Here is a 6,000-nt window from a genome sequence, read left to right as displayed (position 1 = left end):
CTCTCAGACTTGCCCCCTGCACCCGCAGGCTGAGGCCGCCTCACTGTCTTGGATGGGGAGCTCAGAGCTGATCCAGGTGGTGCCCTCTTGGACTTTCTAGAACTTTTACCTGGTTCTAAATCAGCTGCCAGAAGAAAGGTTTTGAAGAGCAGCCGATTGGAAAACTCTAGGTTCCTCTAGGATGAAAAACTTAGAGGTGGCATAAGCATTCTCGGTGGACCCACCACCTCCGGCACCTGCGGCGGACTGCATCCTCAGCCAGACATTTATTGGGCACCTGCTGGATGCCAGGCCCTGCTCTGGGTGAGGGGCTGCCTGGGGCGCAAACTCCAGGTCGTGCCTCATGGAGCCCTTCTCTGGAAGCGCCGAGAGGAGGCAGCGCGGTGGGCACACAGCCTGTTGCTGTCCTTTCCCCCACGCGACCACCCGGGCCTGCGGGTGGGGTGGGGTGAGGGGGGACCTGCAGTGAGCGCGAAGAGTGAGGCCGATCATGAGTGGGAAACGGGGGACTTGGGCCCGAGAGAGCCTGCAGTCGTCCCGCCTAGAGGGGCCGCTTTTGAGGCGGCCAGGAGCAGGCGAGGATGGTCCTAGGCCCGGCGTTGTTTTGTTGGAGCCCGCAGCTGACTCGGGCTCGGTGTCCACGGCCGGACGTTCCTGAGTGACGAGACTCAATGCCTCTGGGGCCAGCGAGGTGGGACAAGACAGAGGCATTTGACTCTCTTTGCTGCTGGATTGGAAGGGACGGGGAATGCATTCTGATTCCAGGATGTTACAACAGAACCTCGCAACAGTTTGTCTTTGTCTTTGTGGCGCAATCAGTGAGCTTGTTTGGCTGTTAACCGAAAGCTTGGTGGTTCAAGCCCACCCAGGGACGAGCTTTGGCCTAGAATCTCAGGAGGTCTCAGCTGCTGCTTTTCTGCGTCTGCCCAACTGCCCTCCCAGTTCCTCCCCAGTGCCCCTCTTCAGGAATCTCCACCCAGCTGATCCCCAGCACGCTCATTCCTCCTGGTTTTTAACCCTGGTGCCCCTGTCTCTTGGCACCACCTGGAGGGCTGCCTTTCACTAACTCATCTGCCTTGTACATTCCAGGGCAGCTGTCAGAGGATGAAGGCACACACACACGGGTAGGGGGAATCTCTTACTCAACCTGGGATGTCGGCAATCAGGCTCTATGCACCACCTGCACGGCACCTCAACGCGCGGTATTCATGGACCGATCTCAGAAGCCTCCACCCTTTCATTTGAGACTGTCGTTTTCCTTCTGTTTTCCTTTTCTTGCCCCACCGCAGGTACCATATTCCAGGTTCAGAACACTGCTTTCAATTCCCTCCAGCGTTGCTGCAGACAACCCTTCCTCAAGCCCCAAGCAATGTTAATCTGCTTTCTGCCTCCATAAGTTTCCTCTCTGGACATTTCAGATAAATGAAATAAATCAATATGCAGTGCTGTGTGACTGGCTTCTTTCACTTAGCACAATGTTTCTGAGGTCCATCCATGCTCTGGCTTGAGTTTCTTTGCTTTTTATTACTGAGTAGAATTCCACGGTGTAAATATACCACATTTCAGGTACCATTCACCAGTTGATGGGCATTTCAGCTGTTTCCTGTTTTTGGGTTGTTTGTGGGTTTGTTTTTTTTTTTTTTTTTTTTTGCTATTACATATAATGCTGCGATAAATATATTGAACAACCTGCACCTAAGTTTCATTTCTCTTCAATGGATATATAGAAGTAGAATTGCTGGCTTTATGGTAAGCTTATGTTTAACTTTTGAGAAACTGTCAAACTGGTTTCCAAAGCAGCTGTATCATTCTTACATTCTGACCAGCAACATCTAAAGGTTCAGTTTCTCCACCTTCTCACAAGCACTTGCTATTGTCTATCCTATTTGAACATAGCCATCCTAGTTGGTGGAAAGTGATATCTTGTTGTTTTAATGTGCATTTTTCCAATGGACAATGACATTGAGCACCTCTTCCTAAGATTATGACCCATGTATTTGTCTTCTTGGGGAAAATGTCTATTCAGGTCTTTGGCTGATTTGAAAAATTGTGTTGCATCTTTCTATTGAGTTGAAATAGTTCTCGAGCTATTGTAAATACAATTCCTTCACTGGAAATTTGATATGCATATATTTTCTGCTATTCTGTCACTTGTCCTTTCATTTTCTTAATGCTGTCTTTTGAGGCAAATAAAGTTCTTAATTTTCATGAAAGTTCTCTTCTATATAACATGTTTGCTGTAGTATCTTAGAACTCTTTGCTTAACCTAAATGCACAGAGATTTTTCTCCTATGTGTCCTCTTGAAGTTTTGATTTAGCTCTTACATTTAGGTCTGTGGTCCATTTTGAGTTAATTGCTGTATGTGGTGTCATTTCAAGCAAAGTGCCCTATCAGGGCAAGAGATCTTGGAGGTAAATTACCTTTAAGAGTTAATCTCCCCCAGGCCAGGACACTGAGATTTCATATTCCTGCACCCTTTACTGAGCGGCTAAGTGCCTAGGGAGAGGTCAAATAAATGGGTTCTGGTGCTCATACACTCCACGTACTTCCCATTCTCTGGGACTGGGAACAAGGTAGCTCTATGAGTCAGAGGACTGTCCTACTCAGAGGAGGCCGTTGTCACAAAATAGACCAAAAGCAGGAGAGGGTCACACAGGAAGGATCAAAGGGATCCAGGTGATCTGGGTTGGGCTTCTAGAAGGTCTCCTACTGAGTGGATGGGAAGGAGGACTTGCACAGCACGAACTCAGTGAACATATACCTGGAGGGATCAGCAGATTGAACACATTTTGCACTTTCGTAAGCGATATTGCCAACATGAAAACAGTGGGGTGTGTGCATGTGTGCGCGTGTGTGTGTGTGCGTGTGTGTGTGTGTGTTACCTCAGCTATCATAAGGTGTGTGGATCAGGAATCTGGAGTTACTCCGTCTAGGGAAAGGATAGGGGATCAAGAGCCAGATCAAGAGCCATTCTCAGCTCTGAGAGAATCCTAAGTGTTGGCTGGCATTTCCCAAGCTCATCCCAGAGACCCTACAATTTGAAGATTCCTGGGTTTGTCATGTGTGGTCAACGGTACACTAGCAGACAGAAGTTGACATGCTGAGTACAGAAATAGACAAAGAAATACAGTATTCCGTAGACAGACCACATTCCTTACCGCCCTCACTGTAGTGGTCTCACTGAAAATAGGAATGGGCAATTGAAACGTGGTATGCAACACAGGTTATGGGAACAGGTTGAAAGTGTCGGTTAATAGTATAAATTATTGTGTCCTCAGATTGAATTTGCTGGAAAATAAAGTGGGGACTCCACTGAAAAATGTTCTAGGTTCTGCAGGAAGAAATGTAACTGAGCATGACCTCATGGGGCCTTCACAGGACAGCCCCCTCCCCAACGCCCATGTCCTCTGTCTGACTCCTGACTATAGAAAAATTTTAGCTGAAGGATAAAGTTAATCAGAAAAATGAGAGAATGCAGAAGCAAAGGAAAATAGTCAAACAAGACAAAATAATAATTAGCCATTAACCAAAGTGAAGGACTTTTAGGTCCTCCTCAAGGGCAAAAGGTGATATTCTAATCCATAGCCTCTGAGATGTTTTGCAGATACTGAAAACCCCGCCAGGTGGTAGAAGTTAACTACAAGGTGACCAGACAGTAGCCATGACATAAGCTGCCCCATCTTACACAATTCTGAGAACTCGCCTCAAGGGAATGGGAACAAAGCAACTCTGGACCTGAAGATTAACCGTACTTCAAACAATCAAGGTGACACTCATCAGGCCACCGCAGGAACAATTTCAAGTTGACTGTCAGAGCCAACTGTCCTGTTCTGCACAAAGCCCCCTCCCTCAACCTATACACTCGTGAAACTGCCCTTTAAAAGCTCTTGCCCACTGATTGGCAGTTGGGGAATTGGCTTATGGACAGAAGACTGCGTTCTCCTCGTGTTACTGGTCTCCTGAATAAAGCAACCTTCCCTTTCCTACCAACACTTGTCTTTCCAGTACTGGCTTTTGAGCAGCAAACAGCTGAACCTGAGTTCATTATCAGATGTGGGGAGGCTACAGGAGAGTGCAATTATACAACTCAGTATAACGCAGATAACAACATCTTCCACGCTTCATGCAGTTTTTCTTTCATTTTTTCTGAGGCCATGGTCTCATGCATAAGTCTAAATACATTTGTACCAAGAAAGTTGATATCAATACAAAACACACCAAATCTGCCATTACATTCGGCAGTGCATGTTCCTAATGGTACTGTAGCCGGGTTTATACCAGCAAGTAGCCAAATTGTGGCTAACTTTGAATGCAGCCCCAAGATAGCCACGTGTTTGCTTCTCCTTGGCCCCACCTCTAGCTTAAGCACTACATCTGAGCTGGCTCCATTACTGGGGGAAGATGTAGGTCAAATAGTGCATAATGCAAATGGGGGAAAGCATAGCAAAAAGCAGGCATGCTCATAAGTGAGTTAGGATTCCAGAGAGGAGTGTGATCATGCTATTGTGAAGAAAAACATGTCTAGCTCTCTCTCTGAAATATGGCACTGACTAATCAGAGATGCTGGGAGAAACCACTGTACCTTCTCTCAAAGAAAGACAAGTAAATCCCTACTGATGTATAAACTGTGCCTAAAATCTCCACCTAGACAGTTTAGGGATAGAAGGGAAACAGTATTTCTTCTAGTTGCTATCATTTCCTTTCAGTGGGGGATGGCCTGGAAAGAAAGAAAAATATCCTGGTCAACTTCCCTTGTAAATAGTTAGCGAGGAATCTCCTGGCAAATGCATTAATGCTGGTTACTATTGGGAGACTATTTACCTATGGAATACTTTCAGTGGGATGTATCTAGTCTGTGTTGAACTCTTCAGGGGATCAAACCTAGAATCCCGGGATTTAAGTGGACTAGTTCCCTGGAGACTGTCACATTGATTAAGTAAGTGTCAGCATAGGAGATGACCCCAAGAGCTCCATTCTGTGTAACTGATGACCTCATACATCACTTAGAGACCACGTGTGTTGAGGCTGGGCCAGAGCATGTGCTAATGTGGCAAGAAGGTCCTTGCAGTCAGTGCTGGTGAGCTCAGACGTTCTGTTGCTTTGCTCATCCTTCACAATTAACTTCCTCCTTGAAAATGTGAGTAAAACTCGACACTGGGCAAGATTTACGATTTTTTGTGTTTTTCATGTTATCTCCATTTCAAGTGGATGTGCTCGTATACCATTCACTGACATTTTATATATCACAGTTTTAACTTCGTTAAAAGTCACTGTTGGCCAAAGTCAAACCAGGCTAATCAGTGTACAAATTGATTGGCACATCACGGATTAAACATTCAATGGCCTTTATAACCACGTATTTTGCTAGAGTGTCTTCCAAAATCACTACTGTTCTTCTGCAGGTACCATGAGCAGCTCCAAAATCCCAAGGCCATCTTTGCCCGATACCTTGTGGTCACTGTCATCAACTTCAGTCACTTTATCCTGTACATTGAAGGTCTCTGTATTATTACATGATTTGAGAGACAGAGATGGAATGTATAGTTTGTTTAAGTGCAGCAAGAGACTCCTGTTTCTCTGTGGATCAATGGAGTTGAATAGCACTCTTTGTTCCACATAAGCTTTCTCAGAGTTTTTTTCCTCAAGAATTGTTGATTACTCTTTTTTTTCCCCCTGATTATTGGTCTGTATCTTTAGCCAGTAATTTTTAGCTTTGAAAATATCCTTCTCTTTCTTTATTTTTTTTTAAATTTATTTATTTTTGGGGGGGGGTACACCAAGTTCAATCATCTGTTTTTATACACATATCCCCATATTCCCTCCCTCCCACAACTCCCCCCCACCCTCCCCGTCCCAGTCCTCTAAGGCATCATCCATCCTCCAGCTGAACTCCCTTTGTTATACAGCAACTTCCCACTAGCTACCTGTTTTACAGTTGGTAGTATATATATGTCTATGCTGCTCTCTCACTTCGTCTCAGCTTCTCCTTCACCCCCCGC

Source organism: Hippopotamus amphibius, chromosome 1, assembly GCF_030028045.1.
Source record: "Hippopotamus amphibius kiboko isolate mHipAmp2 chromosome 1, mHipAmp2.hap2, whole genome shotgun sequence".
NCBI classification, from domain to species: domain Eukaryota; kingdom Metazoa; phylum Chordata; class Mammalia; order Artiodactyla; family Hippopotamidae; genus Hippopotamus; species Hippopotamus amphibius.
The sequence above is the reverse complement of the archived record's forward strand: the minus strand, read 5'-3'. Positions refer to the sequence as shown.